At 37.7% G+C, this 27,826-nt stretch overlaps 1 long non-coding RNA gene across 1 annotated transcript; it reads right to left on the bottom strand.

Annotated features, from left to right (window-relative positions):
* Positions 1 to 7,821: 7,821 nt before the first annotated feature.
* LOC125246727 lies at positions 7,822 to 11,281 on the bottom strand. The gene is made up of 3 exons (XR_007179953.1): positions 11,163 to 11,281; positions 8,638 to 8,882; positions 7,822 to 8,471 (listed from the first exon to the last, which is right to left on the bottom strand). It is a non-coding gene; the product is annotated as an uncharacterized LOC125246727 (long non-coding RNA).
* Between the last annotated feature and the right edge of the window lie 16,545 nt (positions 11,282 to 27,826).

Genomic DNA, 27,826 nt, shown 5'->3' with positions numbered 1-27,826 from the left:
TCATTGTCTTCTCAGAAGACCTCCCAGGTGAAAAAAAGTAAATTTCTAAAATGTACTTAAAGTGCTCTATTTTCGTTCACTAATTTTGTACTTAATATACTAAAAATTATTTTTTAGTGCTTCTAAAGATCATCTTAAGAACATCTAAGTGTACTCAACTGTGCTATTTTGAGACACCATGAAATATGAAATAAAATGTGCTTTTAATATTCTATCTCTGTAGTAACTAAATATATTTTTTTAAATACAGAGATAGAATATTAAAAGCACATTTTAGTTCATATTTCATGGTGTCTCAAAATAGCACAGTTGAGTACACTTAGATGTTCTTAAGATGATCTTAATAAGAATTTTTAGTATATTAAGTACAAAATTAGTGAACGAAAATAGAGCACTTTAAGTACATTATAGAAATTTACTTTTTTTTCTCCACCTGGGCTTAAAGTGTGAGTTAAATATGACAGATAAATTGCAAGATACAAGTGAAAAATCACTTGAGAGAGGAAGCAATGCCTCTATTGTGCTATGATTGGCTTCTCGTCCAAATCTAAATGAACTGGAAATTCAAAATGTGTAAACAAGTTTTAGCAGCCATTCATCTCAGGTAAATGAACTGATGTACCTCCTTACCTGTGATTACTGCTGATGTTTACAGATGATTTATTGTCTAATGGTTCAAAAAGAAAATTGCCAAATAACATTTCATTACTTCAAGACTTTCATATAATACTTTAGTGAGGTCCATGATTGAGGGTTTGAGCATGAGACTCAAGTCTCTAAATTCCAACATGGACTACATCAGGGGTGTCTAACCCTGCTCCTGGAGAGCTACCGTCCTGCAGACATCAGTTCCAACCCTGCTCCAACACACCTGTCTGTAATTGTCAAGCAACCCTGGACAAAGCCACTGGAAGGCAAGCCTGCAAGGTTTAGCCAAAAAAGCATAACAGCTAAAGCTAACGCCCCGCCCACGGCGGTACGCAGGGAAGGAGACCGGAGGCTGTTTTTTGAATGGAAGTCAATGGATGAGAGGCTTCACTATGCTGATTAACCCTCTGGAGTCTGAGGCTGATTTGGGGCTTAAAGAAGTTTTGACATGCCCTGACATTTGTGCTTTTTTCAGTTGTTCATAAACATATAAATGACAAAAGTGTCATTACACTGTATTCAGCACAAACTAGGCTACCATAATATGTGAGGAACATGTATGTACATGTTTGTATTTTTGAAGGAATAACATTTATGCGTGGTTATTGAAAAAACAAAAAAAATTAAGCCACTGAAATAAGGCCAAAAATATATATTAAATCTGTGTTTACAAGACTTCTGGGTATTGGAGGTTGTAAACTAGAGTTTTTGCTTCAAAATTATGTAAAAATTATGCTGCCTACTCTTTCATATAAAACAAATTGATTTAGTTTTTGTAAGACACTTTTTGCCAAGAAACACAGTATGCGTGGAGGCGTGAATCACCACTGAATAATGGGCCATTCTCACCTGAGAAGACAAAAGAATTGCATAGTAATGAGCTGAAATGACTTGCATATTAATGAGGCATTTCAGTCAGGTAGGCTGTGAAAAAAACCTTCTGTGATGTCTCAAGCTCATCATGATATATGAAACATACAGAAAAATATTATTACAATATAAAGTAATGGTTTTATATTATACTTTAAAATATAATGTATTTCTGTGATGCAAAGAGTCTGAATATAGGCTTTTAGTTTAAAAGCATGCACATTTGGAGAAATATTGGATTCTCATATGCTTATGTCAATTTTCTATACAGAGGAGTTATATTTATTTAATATTCATTGTCATTACTATGAGCGCTGGTGTTTTCAATTCATACTTGAAGTCGGAGGGCGCTCTCTGTGCATTTTTAGTCCACAAATTCATCTAAAAGAAGAAGAGGCTATTCCATGAATGGAGTTTCCAATTCATACTGCAGCCGGAGGGCGCTAAAGAAACAAAAACTCATCTAAAATTCATCTATAGAAGAAAAGAAAACAGGAACTAACTGCATGTCTTCTAGAGCTCGCTAACCATGACTTTTACATCCAGATAAACACTTTTCAAGACAATAAATACACGATTGAGACGATGAATGCATGTATTGCCTCTGAATTTGCGTCTGAATAGCGCTGGCTCCGTGGGCGTGGCCGCATTAGCAGATAATGAGCTGAATCACGGACTTCTGACATGGCTCTCTTTTCATACAGATTACATAAACACAGAAGGTTTGTTTTCGATTTGACTTACATGATTTAAAACCTGACATCTTAACATTTTTTTAGACATAAGTTTAATTTTTCTGTGATTAGTATTCACTAAGTTACAGTTCATTTTCTGAGAACTGTCAGATTGGACTTCGTTCAGAGGGAGAGGAGAAATCACGCATCATGTTAGTTTTCTTTATTTTACAAAAAGCACAACATTTTGTTTTTACTCTGAGTGTATACAAATAAAAGAAGATATTCTATAGTTTCAATTGATATATTACTTATGTCTCTATGACAAAAAATGACAGAGTATTTTAAGTCTGTTTTGCTGCAATGTGAAAAAAAACCTGCAAAACACGCCGGTGCGTTTTCAGACCTCAGGGAGTTAAACAGCTTTTGTGGGGAAGTAGCTATTCATTTAATTAATGGACAGCCTGTTTGCTAATCTTCAGCTTGTTTTACACTAAACAATACTTTCGTTTGGAACTATATGTAGATTTGAGCTTGATAAAAATGTAGTTTTTTAAGAGAAGGCAGACTATCACATGCGGCACAATAGGCTGAGAGGTGCCGCATGTGATTAAGTTAGCCGTTAGGCTTTTTCCAATGGTAAGAGATACAGACCCTCTTATCTCCCCATTATATACAATCTCTGCCCTGAACACCTTGATTAGCTGGTTCAGGTGCATTTGATTGGGGTTGGAGCTGAAATCTGCAGGATGGTAGCTCTACAGGAGCATTGTTGGACACCCCTGGACTACATAATCAAATGGGGACTTTTTTTTGCCTATTTTTCTTTTCAAAGCGGGAAGAAATATTTAGAAGGTGCAGCCATCTGTTCAGCACATAAAAAAAGTAATGCATAGTTGAAGTTAATAAAAACTGAGATAGTATTGATGTGATGGAGGTATGCTGAGGTAAGAAGCTGTTTATATCCCTTGTGATGTGATGTTATGCTACTCATGAACATCTGTTTAAATCTTTAGTTAACAGAAAAAGAAAAACACAAATATTGTTACTGTGTTTCTATACTTATTACTTTTAAAGAAATATAAAGTTACCAAAGAACAAAACCATTTTAAAGTGGTCCAATTAAGTCTGTTTTACTGTAGTAATGTGTGTACAACAATACTAAAATTAAATTTTCAACAAACTGAATTTCATGTTTTCAAAAGTTATTTATATTTTATATATTTAATGTTTAAATTTTTTCTTGCCACATTTTTGGTAATAGCCACTCCTATTTTAAGCCTAACTTTCACTTTATCATTGACTCCTTCGTGATTTTTCTTTATGTAACTCCCGAACCTGACCTCCCCAGACCGCAAAGACGGTTGCGTTCCGTAGAGCCCCCGACACCTTCGATCGACCCAATTTTCAGAATTTTACCCCGTGGCATTGGTGATAGAAGCCCAAAATTAATGAATGAAATCACCAATGGACGAACCTTGGCTACCGACCTTCCACAGGGGTCGCAGGCTAATCTGAGCATGGCTGGGGATGGCCAGCCTTCCCCAGCTTGGCCCGGAGCCTCGGAGGGGGTGGAAGTCTGACCAAAACCTGGATTTTGGGACTTGGAGAATTTTTCAGACCCCAAACTTTGAGTGGCTATAACTTCGAGACACCGCGGCCTAGAACCACAAAAATCAGGTCTGATGAAGGTCTTCAGGGGGCCCTTCCAACAGCCCGGGCCAGAGGCTCCAACATTCCATGGGGCAGAGGAAGCCCTATCTTGGGGACCAAGCCGACTTGGAGCTCCAGACTCTGGGCGCAGAGGGGGCTCTAGGAGACCCCCATAACCCCAACTCTGCTTTGTTCTCAAAATACACCCACTCAAAGTTCCAGAGAACCCACGCCACTGGTCACATGATTCAACTTAGGTTTTGGTCCTGCAATCCTTTGTGGACTTCAGGGCCAGTCTTGTTCGAAAGGTCTCGTTTAGACCTCAAATTGAGCCAATTTTCAGAATTTTCCCTGAGACGTTCCAGAGAATTGGTCGGTTGAAGAACATCCTATCATTGCGTCCGGATGTCCCTGTTCTCAGCTTGGATGTCCACATTAGATGTCCACACTGCAGGGCATTACATCCTAATTGGATGCCTCCACAGGTGTTATAACTAGATGCCTAACCTAACCCATAGTAGCACTATGGAATAGAAACTTAGAGTTCTTTAACCTTTGAATTTGGCATTATTGGATCAATTGAGATCTAAGCCCACACCGACTCCCACCTTAAACCTACCCATAGTAGCCTGGTGGAAGGGAGGCCTAGTCCTATTAGCCCTTGGGTGCTTTACCCTAGATTTTTAGATCAACTTTGATCTAATCCTATACTAATTCTCTTCCTAAACCCTATGGATTAATTTTAAGCCCAATGCCCATTTTGGAGAATCTCCTTGTCAGGAGGATGGTATAGTCTAACATGCATCGGCCTCAGGGTGGGATGGGAGTGTGAATCGAGCCCAGACAGACTCTTTGGGGGATGTGTGGCTCAGATAGGTCTAGCATCTCCTAGTTCATCTCTGAGAAATTATTATTTTTGTTGTTGTCATTATTATTTTTTTTATTATCATTATTATATCCTGTTATCTGATAACGATTCTCATTGTCTTCCTATGCTCCATTGTCATGATATCTACAGATCAGGACTTCCAAAAATTGATGAGGAGCATGTATTGCTTCTTGAAAGCCTTTCATCATACCACGCTTCAAGCCTCTGCCAATCAAAATCGGTAGCCGGTCCGCTTGGTCCATTTAGCAATCAAATTGTGACAGGAGTTCAGCCAGCACTTCCCAGTTTAAACACGGAATGGTTGATTTATGAGAACGCTCGAAATTGGTTGCATACGGCGGTGGACATCTTGAAAGATCATTATGGGAAGGCCTTGCAGGAGGCCAGAGCAGAGCTACTGGAAGCCTCATGAGTTCGCTGGGAAAGAGGCATGGCAGGTGGCTATTAGATGGGCCCATCAAATTAGCTACTGCCGCAGTCACAAGGCTGATGACAGGAGAGCCCCCAAGTAGGGAGGAGGAGTTAGTAGAGTAGTCAATCCACTGCCAGTAGAGGCGACTGATCAGTCTTTGGAGGCCCGGGTAATGCATCTTTGTTCTGGACCACCTTCATCTTCAGCAAAAGCAGGAAAGGTCCAAATTAGGTAAGGAGAAGGTGCACAGGGAGGGGCAGTGACTGTTACAGATCCCTCGGTAGCTCTTGTAGTGCGTCATAAAACCCCAAGCAGACAAAACACCTTGGAGCCTGAAACAGCTAGCCGGGTTGATCCTAAAAGGACTGGTGAGACCAGTCTGCTCCTAGTTCAAGTCCTGTACCTAAAAGCCCAGTACTTCCCGGCTTGCTCAAGTGTCTGTGGTTGAGCAAAAAAAAAAATCCCACAGTTAACAAGTGAACCCATCACTAGCCTCCAGGAAGAGGCACAGATGGCAGCTCAAAGTCTTCACAAAAGACATGAACACCATGGAGACGAGTATAAAAACTGGGATCTGGCATCGGTTAGGCCGATTCTGTTCCTGGGACACTCCAATCTGGGCCGTCTGCATCCTATAGACAATGACAAAGTTGAAGGTGTTTGCTATCCAGGGGCAAATCTGGCTCCGGCCTACCACATAATAAAACATAAGACTCTGGTGTAATTGGGACCCAACATGTGGTTCTCGAGTTCGGTCTGAATAACAGGGAGCAAGGGAACCACCCTGTGATTCTGAGTAAGAGCCTAGAGCATCTGCAAGGGGCAACTTTCCAGACCTTCCCAAATGCAGTGATCCACATTCCCCTAATTAACTATGATAAAAGGATGCCAGTGCAGCTGGTGGAAAATGTCAAACTACTGAACGAAATAATCCAGGAGATGGGCATCCCTTTACTGCAGTGGCAATCTTTCAGAACGGAGTTGGAGTTGGACGGCTACAGCCAAGGCCATGTTTAAGCACTGGATGGGGCATTTAAACTTGCCATGAATGTTTTTCTTTTTTTTTCTTTTTTTTTTCTTGAGGAAACAGATACCATGTTCTATTGCATTATCAGAGTTATCACCCCCGGCATACATTTAGAGGGATTGTGTTGGCACAACTATTGAGATTCAGGAGGATTTGCTCACAGGAGGACAGCTTTCAGGAAGCCGGGGGATTTTGTTTAAAGCGCTTCATAGGAGGGGTAACTCAGGGTCACTGCTGCAGGCCATTTATAAGGAACACTGCCATTATTTTGCAAATCTGGCCGTTCTGTCCCTCCGGGCTGAAACTGTTTTGTTCCTGGCCAATTTTTACATTTTCGGCCTTGCAAGACAAATTAGGGGGAAATTTGATCTGAATCAAGCCGGTTTGGTTTACTACAGAATTCAAAACAGTTATTGAGCTGATGATTACTTTGTTGACATAACAGACAAGGAGCTCTGATCACTTGCTTCACTGATTTCTGGCTTTCACATTTTGTTTGAGTGTTAAAAACTTGAACCTTGTTCTTTTTGGTTTCTTTCAAATTGAACTTGTCAATGACAGGTCCTAAAGCATGGAGAGCTTGAAAAGAAGTTACTGGATTGCAACCAATATCTGCCTCTGCTGACACAAATGCACAGAAATCCTTAACATCTGGAAACTCTTGATTTTTACTGAGGGCTTGTGTAACTTGTCGGTTCCATTGACTGGCTGCCCAGTCAGGCAATTTCTGAACTAGTTTTTGATTCTCTTGATAATCATTCACGATCTGAAGGCCCTTAACATGAGGCATAGCATTTTCACATGCACTGAGGAAGTCAGAGAAGCTTCGAAGACCTGTTGCATCCTTTGAATTAATTTTAGGCCAATTAGCCAATTTCTCTCTAAAAGCCTTTTGAATGGCAAATGGTTGACCATAACTTCATCATCAGTTCTAAAGAAGATACCCTCCAAAGCCTTACTGATAGGGCCACTCACGTACTTCTTCAGATAGAACAGCTTTTCAGCAGACGAGATGCATTTTGTTTCAATAAGTGCAATGAATGAGGATTTCCACTCAATAAATCGAATAGGATCTCCTGTAAAAACTGAAGGTTCAGGCACTGGCAATCAACTCATAGCTAGACTGTCTTGAATGACTGAAGCTGAGATGGGCATTCCTGATACTGATTGAAAGTTATAATGTTTAGATCAGCTTGAGTCAAGTTCTGAGACACACCTTGCTTCTTTTTTAAGATTTACTTGAGGGGTGTCGTACTCCTCTTTGATCTTGCCACAATCTGAAGATGAGCCCAGGGTTTCTTTAACAATCTCTTTATCATAGACTTCTAATTTGGCTTGTGCAGCTCTCAAGTCTTTTTGTGGTTTTCAATGTGAACTATATCAAAGTCAAAGTGCAATGAGATTGGTCCTCTGGTTGGTCCAGTTATGCCATTACATTGCAAAGTCAAATGTCTTTTTTTGATGCGCATCAAGGAATTTATTCAGTAAAAGTGTTTCCATCATAGTTTATGTTTTCGTGTCGCTTAAAAAAATGTTCCTGCTCATTTGAGTGCATAAGTTCTTTATGTGCATTTTTAGGATTTATGCACCTCTTGGCATTTCCATCCAGCATTTTTTATGCGATATCCCAAAATGCACATAAAAATAAGTGGATGGAAACATAGCTATTGAAGTGTTTTATTCTTTGCTAAATTAATTCTCTTTTGTATTTTACCTCCAGATGGCTTCTCAAGAAACCATGGTTTTGAGTTATTCTTACAGAAGCTTATATCAGAAAAATCACACAGACTTTAAAACCATGCTCAGTTGAAGATTTGATTAGTTGTCACAAAAACACTCTGGGACTGAAGTATAATTTTACTTTTTACAGTTTTGAGATTCTGAGTTTCTGAGGGATCCGCCCTCAGAAACCAACTGTAAAAAGCATCCCTGTGATTGAATTGGTGCCACTGTCATCAAGTGAAATGCAGACATCAAGTTAAATATTGAGTGATACTCCAAGTACAACAGCAAAGATCTCCAAATCACCCCAGGAAAAGAGAATACCATGGCCTAATAACTTTTAGGTTCTAAAAAGTCTCTGTCGATGTTGAATATAAGCTGTGTCAAGCAAATTAAATCTACTTGAAGGATGGAACGAACCTAAAAGTGACAAAAAATTTGAAGCATGACATTTTTCAGAAACTGGCAGAGATACTCATTCAAAGCATACACAACTGCTGATGATCTATGTGCTGTTACAAAGGCATTGGTGGATGCTCACCCCTGTCTTTAAGAACCAGGATGACCATCTGGGTGCTGTGGGTGGACAAACAGTTTGAAAGACAAAATTAAAGAAATACAAATGAAGAGCCTTGGGCACACAGACATCATGGCTAATGCTAGGAAAAGAGGAAGATACTCTACCAGCAGTGATCCACCTATCAAGAACATTAAGAAACCAAGGAAAGTGGAGGTCACCTACCTATCTGACCTTCCAGATGGGCAGGATGCTTCCAGTCTTGGAATATTCAGACAGCAGTTGGTGGGACTCTAATGCAGTCTTTATCAATCAAAAGATGGACATGACTCTGTCCTTAAGAAGAACAGATGTTGTGATACACCTCCAACCATCCATCCTCTGTGTGAATTGTCTTGGAGGGAAATGTTGTAATGGACAACATACCCCTGGCCACGTGTCTTGTTTTTGGTTTGATTTATGCCCTGCATCTGGAGTAAACTAAGTGCATTATCAACAATTTTATTTTCATTCAGAGAGTGATGTTAAGTTTGGGCAATTAGTTGAAAGCCAAAGTTCAATAGCATTGCATTAAAAACTGTTAGTTCATTGAATTTCATCGATTTAAATGCAATGTTATTGAGTTGTTAAGTACAGTCAACTTGAAATATCTTGATTTTTCAACAAGACAAAATTAACTTTTTTAGGGCAATGAGTTTTCATAAACATCGATCAACTTGTATAGGCCTACACTGTAGAAGACACTAAAGATTTAAAACAAAAAACTAAATTCTGTAGTTGTGAGGTACTATTACAACAGGGCCATCCACAAAAGTGTTTTACACTTTCAGTCAGCTGAAAGCTAGGTGCAGCAGGCATCAAAGTTTTTTGATAAAAAACATAAACATTCTGGTGTCTGAGTGGATTAAAAATGCATTTTATGTGCACAATAATGCATATTGTTTGAATTTGCTCAATGCAGTGTCTGAGGCAGTTAACTTTTTTGCTCTCTTGCTGAAGCTTTATAACTATGTATATGGCTCATACGCTCATTTCAGGTGGCTTGCAGTTCAGAAAGAGCTATATCCACAGCAGCAGCTCAGGGAATTCCAGAGACTTATGGATGTAAGGTGGCCATACAGAAGCATGGCATACCGTAATCCATGGGTCATGCTTTTATCAGTTCTGAAATCACTGTGGGATGAAGCACTTGAAAATAGTGGTGATAGAGCAGTAGAGGCAAGAGGCGTTCTTTCTCAGATTTATATTTCATCAGTATGCATTACAAGTGTACAAATAGTATGTAAAAGACAGTTGAAAAAAGCTGAAGATTTCATGACTCATTGATGATGAGCACTGTAGGGCAGAAATATAGTCACTAAAGTGATGGTAATCTTTTATCAGGTGCTTGACAGCCTCACATTTGAACTGCAGAGGCGTTTTTCAAAGAAGAATTGTGAGATAATGCAAGGGGTCCAGATACTCAAGACAAAGTGTATAACATTCTTGAACAAGGAGCCCCTGTTTGCTTTTGCTCAGACATTTTAGTCAGATTTAGAGGACTCAATGAGGTTCATCAAACCAAGCAGTTTCTTGATAGGAAGACAGAAAGGTGGAAGTGACAGACCCAGGGGCGTAGCCATCATTTCAAAAGTGAGGGGGACAGAAATGTTGAGTGTAATTCCAGTTTTTATGTGACCATTGAATAAATTATCTTTTTCTTTCTTTTAAATCTCATCTCTCGCTTTTAACAAGAAATCAAATACACTGCTGAACAATAAACAATATCTAATATTTGTTTCTATATTTTAAGACAATTTTATGATTGATTTATGTACTACAAACACTTGTGCATTAAGTCCTTATGAATTTCATACAATATAAAAAAAAAAAAAATAAAAAAAAAAGATCACAGAACAAGGCATACAGTACAAAAGTTTGGAAACATTACAATTGTACAATTGAAATATGTCTTTTCTGATCACCAAGGCTGGATTTATTTAATCAAAAAGAAATGCAGTAAAAACAGTAATATTGTACAATTTAAAAATAGTGTTTACTATGTGAATATATTGTAAAATGTACAATATATGTGGCCAAATCTGAATTTTCAGCATCATTACTCCAGTCTTCAGTGTCACAAGGTTCTTTCAGAAATCATTCTAATATAATGATTTGCTGCTCAAGAAACATTTCTGATTATTATAAATGTTGAACACAGTTGTGCTGCTTATTTTTGTGGAAACCATGACACAATTCAAACATTTGTGGTCAGATTAAAAAGAGAGAAATTAATATTTTTATTAATCAAGGATGCATTCAATTGATCAAAAGTGACAGTGACAATAAATGCAAATAAATGATGTTGATTGAACTTTTTATCAAAGAATCCAGAAAAAATACATGTATGATGGTATGCACAATAATTTTAAGCAACTGTTTTAAACACAGATAATAATCAGAAATGTTTCTTGAGCATCAAATCATCATATTAGAATGATTTCTGAAGGATCATGTGACACTGAAGACTGGATTAATGATGCTGAAAATTCAGCTTTGATCACAGGATAGAAATTACATTTTAAAGTATATTCACATAGAAAACAGTTATTTTAATTTGTAATAATATTTCGCAATATTACTGTTTCTACTGTATTTTTTTTTTTATTAAATAAATGCAGCCTTGTCAAGCATAAGACTTTTTTCAAAAACATTAAAAAGGTTGTCAATTAGCACTGCATTATTCATATACTTTATTGTTAATTAAATACCTTGAGATAGCTTGAAAAGCACACATAATAATCCATATCTTTCGTCGCATTCGCGTGTTTATTGTCTTCAGGTTTCTTCAGTCAGGTTTCTGCATTTTATTCGGCTCAGCTGCTGCTACAGCTGAATTACTTCTACGAAACCGTTCTGGGCTTTCTGCGAGAGAGCGCCCTCCGGCTTCCAGTATGAATGAAACATACATTACACGAAGAGTGAGCGCTCCATAATGTCTAGATCGCCTCATTTTAGTTAAGAATAAAATGCCCGAAAAAAGTTCGGGGGGATGAATACTTCCACCTACTTCCAATACATCGATCTGGGTTACTGGGTTAATAACATCGAGAATTCGGATTTAAAGGCAGCTGTCTTATCTCTCTTAGCAAGAGATGAAGGCTACATCCTGGAATGGGTTGCACTTTTTGGAAAATGTGCAAATTGAGTCATATAGTAGATGCACTCATATATGGAATATCAGTTAAAACTGTTAAACATAATCTACAAATGATTAAATATGAACTAATAATTTGTGTTTGTTGTGTTCCAGTTAAATCATATTAAACACTGATTCATGGGTATACCAGAACAATGAGGTGAACCATACTGCTTCAAAAGGTTTTGAAAGCACTCTGTACTGCTGATTGGAAACAGCAGTGTTTTGAGAGCATAGTTAAATGATGATGGATGACAGCATCACATACTGAATATGGTTAAAGATAGGGAAGTGAAGATGAAGCCATATGAACCTTTGAGGCTTTATTTCGGGATATGCCAGACTAAAAAATCAAAGCTTCAATACATTGCAATTTGTCACCTTAACGCCATCTTGTGGTGGACCACAAGTATTTCAGACACTGAAATTGGTGACTGCAGAAGCACTGAGATGAATACTGAGATGAATTTGATAACAAATTATCAAATTATATATAAATTATATAAATTATATATGTATATATATGTGTGTGTATGTTTGTTTTAATTTGATTTTATTTTCTCTGATATTCATGTTTCCATTTTTAAAAACCAGTATTGGTTTTTGTCCTGTACTAGCCATCTGTCCAGGTTGTCCCTCACCTGCGGCCCGAGACACTGGGACAGGCTCCAGCATCCTGATGACCCTGTAGAGGATAAGACAGATGGATGGATTTGTATAAATTTGTGCATTACTCAACAATGTTACATTGAACAAACACATCAGAACTGCGGAAACCCTAACCAGGTGCTCAGGATAGAGAGGAGTACACAGTCTGCCTCACCTGGAACATCACTCATCACCCTTTAAAAACATTCTGACCAAACACACAAAATTAACCCTTCATGCATGAATTATGACAACCTATGACAACAGGATTTTTTTTTTTTTGTTGTTGTTGTTTGTTTGTTTGTTTGTTTTTTGTTTTTGTTCTTGGGGCATGAAAAAACAGATTTGAGATCTCCAGATGTCCACTTGAGTGGATAATATGTTTTTGAGATACTGTATTAAACATGATACATTAAAGGGTTAGTTCACCCAAAAATGAAAATTCTGTCATTTATTACTCACCCTCATGTCGTTCCACACCCATAAAACCTTCGTTCATCTTCAGAACACAAATTAAGATATTTTTGATGAAATCCGATGGCTCAGTGAGGCCTCCATAGCCAGCAATGACATTTTGTCTCTCAAGATCCATTAATGTACTAAAAACATATTTAAATCAGTTGATGTGAGTACAGTGGTTCAATATTAATATTATAAAGCCACAAGAATATTTTTGGAGCACCAAAAAAACAAAATAACGACTTATTTAGTGATGGCCGATTTCAAAACACTGCTTCAGGAAGCTTCGGAGCACAAATGAATCAGTGTATCGAATCATGATTCAGATCGCGTGTCAAACTGCCAACGGCTGTAATCACGTGACTTTGGCGCTCCGAACAGCAGATTCGATGCACTGATTCATTTGTGCTCTGAAGCTTCGGTGTTTTGAAATCGGCCAACGCTAAATAAGTCGTTATTTTGTTTTGTTTTTGGCGCACCAATAATATTCTCGTGGCTTTATAATATTAATATTGAACCACTGTACTCACATGAACTGATTTAAATATGTTTTTAGTACATTAATGGATCTTGAGAGAGGAAATGTCATCGCTGGCTATGCAGGTCTCACTGAGCCATCGGATTTCAACTAAAATATCTTAATTTGTGTTCTGAAGATGAACGAAGGTCTTACGGGTGTGGAACAATATGAAGGTGAGTAATAAACTACATTATTTTCATTTTTGGGTGAACTAACCCTTTAATATCACAGCAATACTGTGTATTTAACAAACCAATGAATAAAATTATATAAAATCATGTGAAAACTATAAAATATACAACAATTTAATATAGCTTTATTAATTGCAAAAGTAATTGAGTTTGTTCCAGTTTGACCAGCAGACAGAGAAGAACTTGAGGAAGTGATTCCATCAAAGATCTGGTGGAGGTACAACTCTGTGGGGAAAAAAAAAAAAAAAAAAAAAAAAAATTGACACATTTCTTCCATATCCTTCCTCTGAGAAAACCCCAGACTGAAATCTACATTGATCTACTGATGTTTTTAGACTGTATGAAAACTAGTGATCAGGTGTCAATCTCGTCTGAAATGAGCAGTGTTGGGGTAACACATTACAAGTAACATGAATAATGTAATCAGATTACTTTTTTTGATTACTTATTTGACTCCTCAGATGTAACTTGATGTTAAAAGGATAGAAGGAATGGATGGATATGACATTTCTGACTGGCTGTCAGCCATCTTGGTTTGGAGAAAAAAAAATCCATGTACAAAGGCTTGCCACTTGGTGGCAGTGTACAGGATGATGCACTGTAGTGGTTGATGTGCAATATGCCGTCAAAACCCATACATATGCAAGAAAATGCTTTTTGAATAGCTATCCACTGTAGTGACCTCTATACGTGAAGGCTTAAAGTATTTAAGTGCAAGGGATTATGGGTATTCCCCCAGTCGCAATGTTTCTCCAATGCGTGCTTAATATATGCAACAATATAAGATTTAAAGTGCTTAGCCTTTACAGCTTTACAAAAGCAACTCAAAATGTCCACTTCAGTATGGCAGAACAGACAAAAGCGTCTTTACTTAGAGTGTGTTGTGGCAAACAGTTCTTCTGTAACATCTTTCCCTTGTGATATCAAAATAGTGTTTAATGATTCAGCTCGGCAAACAGAAGATATGTTAGAAAAATAACGATATGTGACCCTGGAGCACAAAACCAGTCATAAGTGACACAGGTATATGTGTAGCAATAGCCAACAATACATTGTATGGGTCAAAATTAAAGATTTTTCTTTCATGCCAAAAATCATTAGGATATTAAGTAAAGATCATGTTCCATGAAGATATTTTGTAAATTTCCTACTATAAATATCTCAAAAATGATTTTTGTGAGTGGATATACATTGCTAAGGACTTCATTTGGACAACTTTAAAGGCGATTTTCTCAATATTTTTTTGCACCTTCAGATTCCAGGTTTTCAAATAGTCGTATCTCAGGCAAATATTGTCCTATCCTAACAAACCATACTTCAATGGAAAGATTATTTATTCAGCTTTCAGTATTGACAGAAGCACCGCCAAATATTTTAAATATGGTTTTTATGTTGTTTCCACATTTATTTGGAGATTCAATGTGCAAATACTGTATACTTTTAACATTAGGTGTGACAATCAATTACAGAAATCTTTATTTTATATTATTATTTATTTTAAAGATAGTTCCTGCCCTTCCTCCATTCCAGCTTCATTGGGCTTTATTGCATCTTTAACACATCAGTTACTCGTCACATCGCCATCGGCACTCAGAGGTTCGAGTAATGACCTCTTCTCATACACTGCAGTCAATGAGCAATATATTATGAAAGACCCCTGCACCCCCCTCTCTCTCTCACTCACACACACACATATAGACCACAACAAAAGAGCAATAAGACACACAATACTAAATGATATCTAGAACAATGTAAACTTCTTTTTTTTTCATATATGGGAGCTTTATGAAGTGGGAGTGCTTAATGTAATCTCTGAGCTTAAAGTTTTCATCGCTATCCTCTTTTCTTATATTAAAGGTTTATCCTGCAGCAATACAGAGGACTTCAAACAACGCAAAACATCAGTGCTGTCCAAAAATCAACGGAGGATCGATGATTTATATGTTTTTGTTTGTGGCATATATGAACATACCACAATTATTTAATGCAAAACAAATGCAATATACAGATAAAATTGATCGAAACATAATCATGCTGTTGATTTAGTTTTATGTTGGATGCCAAAGCTCTTAAAGCATGTAACTCAAGTTACCAATGTGTGTCGAAAACTGTAAAGTCTGGTCTTAATTTCATATTCAGGAATAAGCATGCAGTCGTGTTGTTGTTTTTTTTTAAGGTGCAGCTGAAAAGTTTTAATTGATTGTTGTTTAATAATTTAAATTTAGTTTGTATAATGTGTTTTTTTTTTTTTTTTTTTTTTTTTAGAAAGAGTAGCTTGTTATGTTTATATTTGCATAATTTGCATAATTGTAACAGTGCTGCAATCTTCATTTCAAACTCCACTGATAGTCTACGTCGCTGCATCTACGTTGTTGTTTTTTAAATAATACTAATAATAAATGAATAAAAAGTCATGTTCTTTTTAAACCTAAATTCTCACTGAATTCATTAACTAACGAATTATCGCCAATGGCGCTAACGTTTGAATTAGTACAATTTGATACAAATGCCGATTTGTTGAATTTGTGAACCGAACAAATGAGACCGCGCTTCTTGCCTCTCTTTCCTTTCTGCTCTCTTTCCATTCTTCCATCTCAGACTCGACTGCACACTCTTTGCTGTTTTATATATTAAAAAAGCCAGTTATAGCTACATGTCAATTATAAAACAATTAGTGCCGGTCGGTTTATTTAATGAATGCGAGTATTGGTGAATCTCAAAGGTAGAGTGTGAAGAAGGAGGGATGGCTGATGCGAGGCGAGGCGGGGCAGGAGGAGTGTAAACACAGCCTGTGCTCTCACTGAGGTAGTCTTCCTTCAGTGTGACTGTAGATGTGCTCGGAGCACCGGATTATCCCAACACAACGCTGAACGCGCGTCCCTTCCCGCTGCGCGCTCCCAACGCGTCACATCCTCACCAAAGCGCATGAAAGAAACAGAGCAAAGAGTGAAGAAAACGCCGACATTCGCCCGTTCCTGAATCTTCCAGGTTGACAGGTGAGAGCTGTGTGTGTGTCAGTGTGTGTGTGTGTGTGTGTGTGTGTTCACAACAGCGGATCCATATGGCATTCATAGAAGCTTTACTAAAGTGAGCTATCTGATGAATGTTTGAAATGTGAATGTTAAGGAAAAATTGGTCCCCACTTTATATTAAGTGTCTTTAATTATTATGTACTAACATTTAAACTAATCATTTATATTGCGCTTATTGTACATACATGTTTTTACAGTATACTTGTATTTAAAAATAACCTGCATCCATATATGCTCTTATCCATTTCACAACAGCATGAGTGTTTGCAATACATCAACACAATTTTTTTGTTGTTGTTGTTGTTGTTGAGATAAGCACATAGTAGTTAAAGACACCTAATATAAAGAACGACTGAAAATGTTTCATTGAACTGTAGGAGCGTTTAAGTCATCATTAATTGCTCACGTACATTCACCTGTTACCAAATGTGCAAGATATCTGTCTTCTAACTTGTAAAAATGAACTTAAGAAGAAGAAAATATCGAAATTTCAGTGTATCCGTTGGGATCTGGGGTCCTTCAGGGTTGGTTTTTAAATGAGCAGTCCTGCTTTATTTATTTCTGACAAGGACGACTTGACTAATGTGTCATTTTAAGGGAAGTATTAGAGAGCCTTCATGCAAATAATCCATTATGTTCATTCTGTTGGAGTTCAAAAGGCACAACGTTCAGTACAAGTCCTCCATTCATTGTGTGTGTGTGTGTGTAGTTGAATAATGTGCACAAATGTACCTTCAGAGATCAATGTTATTTTTATTCGAACCTGTCAGCTACACAAACAGACTATTTTTGAATGCGCCTTTATTTTAGCTCAAAACGAGGTTGTTTCGTACTTTGATTTGGCAGCACGATGGATTATGAAGCCTTCTGTGTCAGAAGGAGCGCTTTCTGTGATTTCCTCCCCCACTCGTGTCATATCGGCGCTGGGAGTCAAAGGTTAGCCTGAAGGCAGGTGTGATGGGGCTGAAATGAACAGAGGGGGTTGGTGTGTCAAGTCAAAATCAATGTGAAGTACATCCCAGGGAAATAGAGCGTGCCGTAAACTCCAGCTGTAAAGATTTGTTCAAGTGCATCTGTTCTGAATGTGGGAGTCATATCCAGCAGTTTATCGTATTGCATATATTGCGGAGAAATGAATGGAGGTGGAGATTGAGTAATTGGGGTTTGTGTTTCTGGATCGTAAGCTGCTCACACACATTCTGAAGACGTTTCCGTCACCGAGCGTTTGTCGGCTCACAGAGGGCTCCCGAGGAGAGAGAAATGAGACTAATTAAAGTGAAAAGCAGGATGCTGAAAAATAGTGGATAAATGGTGTGAGAGAGAAATTTAAAACAGCTTAAGGGGTGTTAGAAGTGAAAAGATGAGGCGAAGAAAGGCTGAGCGACAAATAAATGTGTGTGTTTTTAGGCTTGAGTAATCCTCCTGGGAACAAGCCTGTGCTGCCAAAGTGCCATCCAACTCCTTTCTCTCGGCGCTCTTCATCACCTCTTTCTTTCCTCTCTCCTCCCCCCATCTCGGGTCTCTCCACTGCCTGTGTGGACTTCAAATAACTGCGGTCATGAGAACTGGTGGAGATGCTGCTCCTGCTCTTTTGGCTGTCAGGTCTCTCGTGCTCTGAAGTGCTAAAATCATTCCCATGTGCCACACCGGATTTCCCATCGCTCACACTGAGCGCCTCAGAGCTGGATTCTTAAAGATAGCCCACGATCTTTGACTAAATCACAGCATGCTTTCATTCGTTTATATGCGAGCTTTTTTAGTATAATTCTGAACTGAATGTTACCCTAAATCTGAGCTCTTTGATTTTCGGTGCACTCTTAAAAATAAAGGCTCCAAAATGGGGTTTTCGCAGCAAATTCTGGTTCACCAAAGAACCTTTCAGCGATCAGTTAGTTTGAAGAACATTTTAATAATCTAAAGAACCTTTCTCCACTGTAAAGAAGCTTTTGTGGAATGAAAAGATTCCATGGATGTTGAAGGTTCTTCATGGAACCATTGATGCCTATATTTATTTTTAAGAGTGTGCAACATACAGGTGTCTTCTTTAGTGATTTAGTGGTTTTTATTTTATTTTGCCCAAACCGCTTGTTCATGTAGGGTTGCAGGATGATCAAATATGGACTAATTATGCAAATAGCAAAATGCTTAACTTTGCATGTGGCATAAACAGTATTTTAAAATGTCCTTCATTAAGTGGGATACACTCTAAAAAACACTGGGTCAAAAACAACACAATTTGGGTTGTTTTCAGGTAAATATAGGACAGAAAACATACCCAGTAAATTGGGTTGTTTATTTAACCCAGCAATGGGCTGATTCATTTTTACTACAATACTAGCATATTTTTACTTCACACATGAATGAATGTTTATGGATAAACTTAAATCCTGTAAACTTTAAAAAAAAAAAAAATTCTCCACACAACCACTGGTTTGCATGATAATATTCCTTTATTTCCAATCATTTTTTATAGAATAGCATATTTTATATCGTTTTTAATACATATTGCCTACATTTAAGCTCGTTTAACAAAGTTTTAGAAAAAATAAACATTTGGAAGTAATTCAAGTGTAATCTATCAGTCTCTGCACTCTAAAAAATAAAACATTCAACAAAAAAAAAAATATGTTAACGTTTTCCACTAGAATTTTTAACTTAAGCCAATTGGGAAAATTACATTAATTCAAAGCAATATTTTGAGTTGATCCAACATAATGTTTTAAGTAAGGTGAAGACGTTTTTTTGCCACAATAAAACGCATTTCTAAGTAATATGAACTTAAAAATTGTCAACATGAATGCAACTATTTAAGTTGATCCAACATAATGTTTTAAGTAAGGTGAAGACGCTTTTTGGACACAATAAAACACATTTCTAAGTAACATGAACTTAAAAATTGTCAACATGAATGCAACTATTTAAGATGATCCAACATAATGTTTTAAGTTAAGGTGAATTCGACGCTTTTTGGACACAATAAAACACATTTCTAAGTAACATGAACTTAAAAATTGTCAACATGAATGCAACTATTTAAGATTGATCCAACATAATGATTTAAGTTAAGGTGAATTCGCTTTTTGGACACAATAAAACACATTTCTAAGTAACATGAACTTAAAATTTGTCAACATGAATGCAGCTATTTAAGTTGATCCAACATAATGTTTTAAGTAAGGTGAAGACGCTTTTTGGACACAATAAAACACATTTCTAAGTAACATGAACTTAATAATTGTCAACATGAATGCAACTATTTAAGTTGATCCAACATAATGTTTTAAGTAAGGTGAAGACGCTTTTTGGACACAATAAAACGCATTTCTAAGTAACATGAACTTACCAAGCACCGCTTGTCACCATGATGGTAAATCTCCAAAAACCCACATTAACAGAAACTCTTCTAAATTAGCATAACAAAACACTAATTACTGCTAAATCTCCCTTACCATTAATCTTGTGCAAAAAACATTATATAACACTTAATTTTAGCATTTACTCTCCCTTTCAAGTGCCATGGGCAAAGCATGATGGGAAATATAAATCCCAGCCCAGTTTCACTTAACTTAAGTTCATCTAAATTAAAAGAAGTGTTCATACAACTCAAAACAATGAAACACATTTACACGTCATCAGATTGTATTTTACATTAACAGAACTTAAAATTAAATACATTTTTGATTAACTGAAAATGTTAAACTATGACAAGTCATGATAGTATATGGAATCAATAGGCATAATTTGTGTGTCATCCAAACTCAATAAAATAACAATTACAAGTAAAAAGTCTAACAGCATTTCAGAACTTGATTTTTTATTTCACAACAATATATACTTAAGTAATGACTAAAGGTCCCCTGAACTAGTTTTTAGAGTGTGTTGTCCTGTTTCCACCGTAATGTGGATCTCGTGCTGGAGATTGCTCACGTTCGGCAGGGGAACTGATCATTTCAGACCGCCGCCTGCGTTTCAGTCGTAGCCGAAAAATGCTGTGACTGACTCCATAACCTGTCCATAAATAATCAGTGTACACTTCTGAGAACATATCTTGACATTTATATATTCATTATATATTCATATATTTATATTCTGTGTTGAAAACATCATAAAATTTTATGCAAGGCATCAGGCGTTCGTTTCGCATTCGTTTAGGTGACCCGCATGTGACCCCGTATGTTGCTTTACATAAAATTAAAGGGTATACAGAACATTTTAAATAAAATTATTTTTAGATAAAATAAATCGTACACAAACCTGCATTTTGCCGAAGACATGCAAAAGAGGAGCTGAAGAGGTGGCAAAAAGCCAGCGATAAATAACTCAACCCCTGGGTTGTTATGTCAGACCCAGGAGCCGGATAAAACAAAAATAACCCAAAAAATGACCCTAAAGGCTCAATCCAGGACTAATAACCCAGAATAGCCCAATAATTTTTAGCTCGTTTAATCAGCTCTTTTTTCTCACACCTGCATCATTTGATAACTGTGATTGTGAATTCCAGGTCAGTGTGATTGATGGAATTGATGACTTGTGTGTTTATCAGTCTCTCAGAGGAATTGTGAATGAACTCAGTGTTGTGTAAAGTCGGCCACACCTTCTTCAACACACACTCACAGAACAGAAGAGCGTGAATCAGTGTGTGCAGTTTGTTCATTATGCAAATTAACATTAGGATCCATATATCACACATATTTCCTCTCTGGAGTGCCGTTTTCCCCCATCCCAGCCCCAGATGCATGAGCCCTCTCTCCTCAAACCCTCCGCTTCCACCAAAGCCTCTTTGAGGTGGCTTTGTGAGTATCTTTGTGTGCACTGTCGGAGATCGCGGGCCATTAATTTCACTCTTGAGTATGTAAATAAGTAAATGTGTGGGAGCGCAGAGCCGTTACTCACTTGATCCGAGAAAGCTTTATCACCCTCGCCTTCTCTTCACGGACACGCATGAGAATCTCAGCGCCGCACACAATGCCAGCTCTCACAATGGCACCCTATGCCCATCTCCATCGGCTTCCGGAGGCCTCCGTCTCTGTCCGTTTCTCTGCCCCTTCCCGTAGCCGCTGGGGAACACAGGGGCGCGTTGTGTTTACCTCCGGCTGCGGCCAACGGAACACAAAACAATCCCGTTCATTGCCTGTTTGTCAGCCCTGAGGCTTTTGAAAGCCAGCGAAAAAAAGAGAGATGGGAAAACAATTAAAAGCCCCTCCTGAACACTGCGCTAACATTTTCCCAGCTCAGGGAGCCTGTGAACAGGGACAGAGCCTCTAAACTGCTCCATTATTTCTCAGCACTTGGCATGATGCGAGAGCTGCTTGTGTTTGAATGGACGACTCCACACAGAGGCCTTTTGTGAGGAAACTTGGCCCAGCACACAAGCACTGGTTAATTAAGATTTTTCTATCTATCTATCTATCTATCTATCTATCTATCTATCTATCTATCTATCTATCTATCTATCTATCTATCTATCTATCTATCTATCTATCTATCTATCTATCTATCTATCTATCCATCAGTCACTGACATTTGAATGGTTCGATATTTTGTTCACAATCTCTCAACAATCTTTCATCGAGTGAGCCTTCATATACAACATGATCCATTCAGTATATCTGTAATGTTTTCTGTTTACATGTTACTTTGCTACAAAAAATATACTGTATACATGCAGATGTGCATATTCTTTTCCTTTGTACTACTACAGTATTGACTTTTCCCAGAAAATGTTGCCTGCAGAATCTAAACAGCTCAATGTGATACACAATACAGTTAGCATTCGGCTAAATTTAAACTGAACAAACTGTCTTGGCATTATTTTAGTCCGTATGGACTACATCGACCTGACACCGTCTCTGCACTTCAAGTGAATGGCACAAACCATCCAATTAGATTGTAAAGTTCTTTCTCACTTCCTGCCTTCCTCGCGCTCGGCGTCGATTAGCGCGTTCAGCTGAAGCCGACAGACACGAATGCCATCGCACTGCCTGCAGTGTAAACATGGTGTTTTGCAAACTAGCAAAAGCTAGGATAAAATTTCACCATCATACCAGTAAACATAAATAATCAGCTACTTATTTATATTTTGCTTCATATCAGTGCTTCAGAGTGTGCGTAAAACTGGACAAATCATGTCGTTTCAGCTAAACGAGGCTTTCAAACCTTAGTTCGCTGTTTCAGGGCCTTGATTTGCTGAACACATGAAGGAAAGGTCTGGGCTCTACAGACAAAGACTGGCCACTTATTCAGGAAGAAGCCGTCTGACATGTAAAGGGACCAATCACAGCTGGTTTTGTTCCACATCATGTTTAGGGGCGGATAAACGATGCTACAATAACAGTGCAACTATCTACATTAAGAACATCTGAGAAATTAGATAAGTGAAAGAGTGAAACGGCTTCTGGAATGAGAGAAATGTAGGGCGGGACTTGATTTCATCTGAAGGGAATTGATTGGATGGTAGGAAGTTGGGCGTTGATAACTAAATGGAGGATCTGAATGGCAGTTTGCAGTCAGTTGTGGAGGATATTTAGTACATCATGAAGAGAAAAGATGGCGTTTGGAGGGGGAGGGGAGGTTTTAATGCTTTTGATGAAAATTACGAGTGCACATTAATTAAAAAATATGTGCACAGATAAATCATTTATTATAAACACTGCAGCATTCTGTAAAAAAAATAAATAAATAAATAAATAAAATAAAATTGTCAGTTTTGATTTCATGTTGACTTTAAGTGTATTTTAGCCTTGCCAACTCTCCAACCAAACTCTGCATGTCAAAGGTTTGTGAAGCCAGCGTTGAGTCGCTCATGTGAAGCGCTGCTTGTCACAGTCCTGATGAACACAGCTCTGTTTCCTGGCAGAGACTCCCTGCTGAATTCAGCCAATCAGATTGAGACTTCTGACTTCACAAAAGAGTGTCCAGTTAACGCATCAGACGTTAGTGTGAGCGGCTACAGCCCAAATCTGTCTGTTAAATATTCATACCCACCAAATAAGCAAGTGAAATATTACATTTGATTCAGAGCACTGAACTGCTGTAGCAACATTATTCTCTACAAGAAGAACCATTTTTACTGTTTGAACTCAGTAACATCCATTTGTTAGTTGTCTGTGAACAATTTTGCACATAATCTGACAGAATTTATTCAGAAAGTGTTTGCATTTTTAAAATGATAGTGGGTAGTTGGTTGGTTTGTGTTGTGCATTTTGATAACACTTTTACTGTCACACTGTCCTTACATTAAAAAATAAGAACAATGTTCTGTTGATGTTGTGTTGTGAAACACTTGTGCTGCTGTTGAGGTGGATACGGGTGAGGTCAGGACAGGTTTGCTGGTGTTGAAAGGTTTAAGGGTGTGTGTTCAAACATGTACATGCTGTCACACTCTGCGGTTACAAGCCAAACACATGATGAATGATTAGAAAACAAAACAGTCTATATATTATAATCCACCAATTAGGAATGCAGAAGAAAAACAATCACCTTCACAATGATAATACCAGACTACTAAGCTTAGGAAACACAGGGCTTAAATACATGGAACAAACAAAAGGAACTAATTTGGAAACAGGTGAACAGAATGACTAATCAATGAGTAACCATGGAAACTAATGAGAACTCAGGCAGGTAACAGAAACAAAGAGCAAACAAACTAGACTAAACTGAACATAACAGGATATACACATTACACATATTATTGTAGCCCAGTTTGCGCTGAATACAGTGTATTCAGAATAAATGTAATTGATGCACAAAAAATGTTGCAAAGTCTGTTTTGATGCATGGACGGGGATTCTTCTAACTGTGAATGAGCGGTCACATATGATCGGAATTCATTTACATTCACACAATTAACTACAAAATATGAGCTTGTTTGTGAATCGGGAAGGTCTGTTTTGTGTTAGAATTACTGGAAGATTCATGAATGAGGCCCACTTTGTGTTTGTTTATTGTTAGTCTATGTTTTAGGTATTTGTTCAGTAACTTTTTTCCTGTTTTTATTACCTTGATGAATTAAAATGCTTAAAATGAAATGAGGTGGAGGTCGGTGGAGAATCAATGGCATGGGGTTTACGCTGATGTCCATGCATTCCCGTGGTAAAGCTGTCCGCTGTCGCTCCGTCTGTATGTGTTTTCCACATCGCTTGCTGAGGCTTGTGAGCCTCAGGATCAGGATCGCTGTCGTACAGTGGCACGCTCTCACAATCATCAACTACATCTGAATTAAAAAGTCTCCAAAAATTATTATTAAAAAGAATTTTTACCTGTATCATTTATTTTGTTGGTGATGTGTTCTTGAGGTCAAATAAAAGTAACTTTAATGTTGTGAAATTTGGATTAAATTATTAATGATGTTTTCAGGAACAATAATATAGTGAAACAGATTTACTCTTGGTGCAGTAAACAGTCTTTTTCTGCCTGAGAGACATTAGAGGAAAGAATCATATGCTTAATTTCCAGTTAAAGGGATAGTTCACCCAAAAATGAAAATTTGATGTTTATCTGCTTACCCCCAGCGCATCCAAGATGTAGGTGACTTTGTTTCTTCAGTAGAACACGAATGATGATTTTTAACTCCAACCGTCTGTCAGTGGTGTAATGGGTATCAATGGGAACTCAATCAATAAGAGTAAAAAAAACATGCACAGACAAATCCAAATTAAACCCTGCGGCTCGTGAAGACACATTGATGTCCTAAGACACGAAACGATCGGTTTGTGCGAGAAACCCAACAGTATTTATGTAATTTTTTACCTCTAAAACACCACAATGTCCAACTGCGTTCAGCATCCAGTTAGTGAGGTCAAAAAACGCGCTCTGGTGATGGAAGTGATGTCTTGCGCTTTGCTTCAATGAGTGCCAGACATCACTGCTGTTGTCAGAACGCGATCAGACCTCACTAACTGGATGTGGAGGGCAGTTGGACATTGTGGTGTTTTAGAGGTAAAAAATTACATAAATACTGTTCGGTTTCTCACACAAACCGATCGTTTCGTGTCTTATGACATCAATGTGTCGTCACGAGCCGCAGGGTTTAATTTGGATTTGTCTGTGCATGTTTTTTTGAGTTCCCATTGACACACATTATACGACTGACAGACGGCAACGGTTGGAGTTAAAATCACCATTTGTGTTCTACTGAAGAAACAAAGTCACCCACATCTTGGATGCCCTGGGGGTAAGCAGATAAACATCAAATTTTCATTTTTGGGTGAACTATCCCTTTAAGTGGAGTTTATTAAAGTAAATGTGAATAGAATTGAACAAGTGACTTGGCATAAACTTGACCAAACTTGAACATAAAGCCTCAACAACAGTGTGTTACATTTAACAAAGATAGATAAGATGATATGAAAACATGAGGGTTAAATATACCAGGACTAATGACATAAGACACACCTTAATCAACACACACAACTGAAAACCGCATGACAAGACCATAAACCAATGAGAACCAGACACATAAAGCACAAAATCAGGAAACATGGCTATGACAAATTACAAAATAAAAGACATGAAAACATGAACTGAGACAGTATCGAATCATTATTGTCATTATTATCAAACTATGTAGGGAATTGACTTGATTTGTTGTGAATTTGCTGTGTTTTGTAATTGAATTGAAACACTGTGAATTGTGAATTGAATCGAAGGAAATAATATGAAGAGTTTTGGTGGTTTCAATGCATTTTGATAGAGATTAACTGTTGTTGGAAAAAAAAAAAAAAGTGTGTGAAGAGTTTGGGGAAAAATGCTGAGAAATTTGAGAAATCCCTGCAGCCAAAAAAAAAAAAAAAAAAAAAAAAAAAAGCCAATCACACCATTTAATCAGAATCCTGCAACAGATTGTTTGAGTTTTAGGTTTATTTTAGTTTTTTTTTTTTTCTAAACATTTTCTGCACAAATACTAACCAGAATAAGCATAGGATTTTTTTCCCCAAACAAATGTAAAAGGTCTACATGTATAATTCCTCTTTTCCACAAGTAATGGATAAATAATTCCAAATAAATTATAAATAAAATAGCAAATCGCCAAAGCCTCCATCTGGTCTCACTGGAAACTTGCTCTGAGCCTTCGCTCTACTGCACACGTGCATTGACTGAACAAACCTGAAATATATTGTTTTTGAGATTTCAGCATCCCCAGTTCAGTTAGAAAGGAAGTGTACTGAAAACATCTGCCCGAGTGTGTTCCCAAGATGGCGTGCAAATGAACCGATTGCCTTGAAAGGAATGTGTTCTTAATTGGGCTGTGAGAAATTGGGACCATCTATCTCCTGTCCTATTATTTCTCCCGTCCTGTTGTTTCTTTCACAGTGCTAAACGTTTGATTGTTCGTGCTGCTGGTTGTGATGTGCTGTGTGTGGGAGCAGAAGTGAAGCTTCGTCGATATGTCTCCAGTCCACCTCTGAACTCTCTCTTTCAGTCGGTGTGGAGGTGTGGCGTGTGAGACGCTGGGGGTTGGGCGGGAGATTTAATGAGCTCCTCTGAGGTTCGGCTGAGATGATCAAACGCTGTTCTTCACTACAGGCAGATAACAGATGCTCTGTGTTTAACGATGGCTGAGCTGCTCTAACTCACTGGCTTGATTTTGTCCATGGGGAATTGATTGGATGGTTGTGGTTTGCTATTGGTGGATCTCATGTGAGTGACAGGTTGCTCCGCCCTCATCATCAGAGAAGAGAAGAGATGAGGGGAAGTTATTCTGATTCAAGATCACGAGGAACATGAATTTTACACAGTAATGACGTACACCGATAAATCAGTGCATAAAAAACAAAACAAGAATTGTCTTTTTGATTTCATAGTTTAATTGAATTATGATATTTACATGACATGAGCAATCTTCTTGACTTCTGTTTACATGCTGTTTTCATTTAATATGGTTAAGTGATAAAAACCACTGGAGTTGTGTTTTTTAATTTTAAAAAATTGTTAGTTGTGAGTGTTTCCAACAATCAGTATAGCGCATTAATAGATGGCTCTCTGGAATAACTGATTCTGATTGGTCAATCAAGACACTCAACAGTTAGATATTTGCCAGTATTGACCATTGTCTATGGTAACACTGTAAATCAGACCGATAATCCAGGTCACTGAAATCGTGCCTCAAATCACGTCAAGTCAGCTTTCTTTGTATTGCTCTTTTCACAGCACTGTTTCAAAGCAGCTTTCCAGACTGAATTTCTATATATGTATCATTATCATATCACTCCATACTGAGATTGCAAGATGGTGGCAGTTATGTTTGTGTGAAACAGTTGTTGATTGTTGTGAAAATGACCTCAATAGCTAATAAATAGCTAATATTGTAAATGAGTTTAAGCTCAAATCAGCATTTCATGGCCACATATTTATGTATTTCTTGAGTAGCTGCGTTATAAGTGGT

The sequence above is a fragment of the Megalobrama amblycephala genome, linkage group LG15 (genome assembly GCF_018812025.1).
Source record: "Megalobrama amblycephala isolate DHTTF-2021 linkage group LG15, ASM1881202v1, whole genome shotgun sequence".
Classification (NCBI taxonomy): Eukaryota; Metazoa; Chordata; class Actinopteri; order Cypriniformes; family Xenocyprididae; genus Megalobrama; species Megalobrama amblycephala.
The sequence above is the reverse complement of the archived record's forward strand: the minus strand, read 5'-3'. Positions and strand labels throughout refer to the sequence as shown.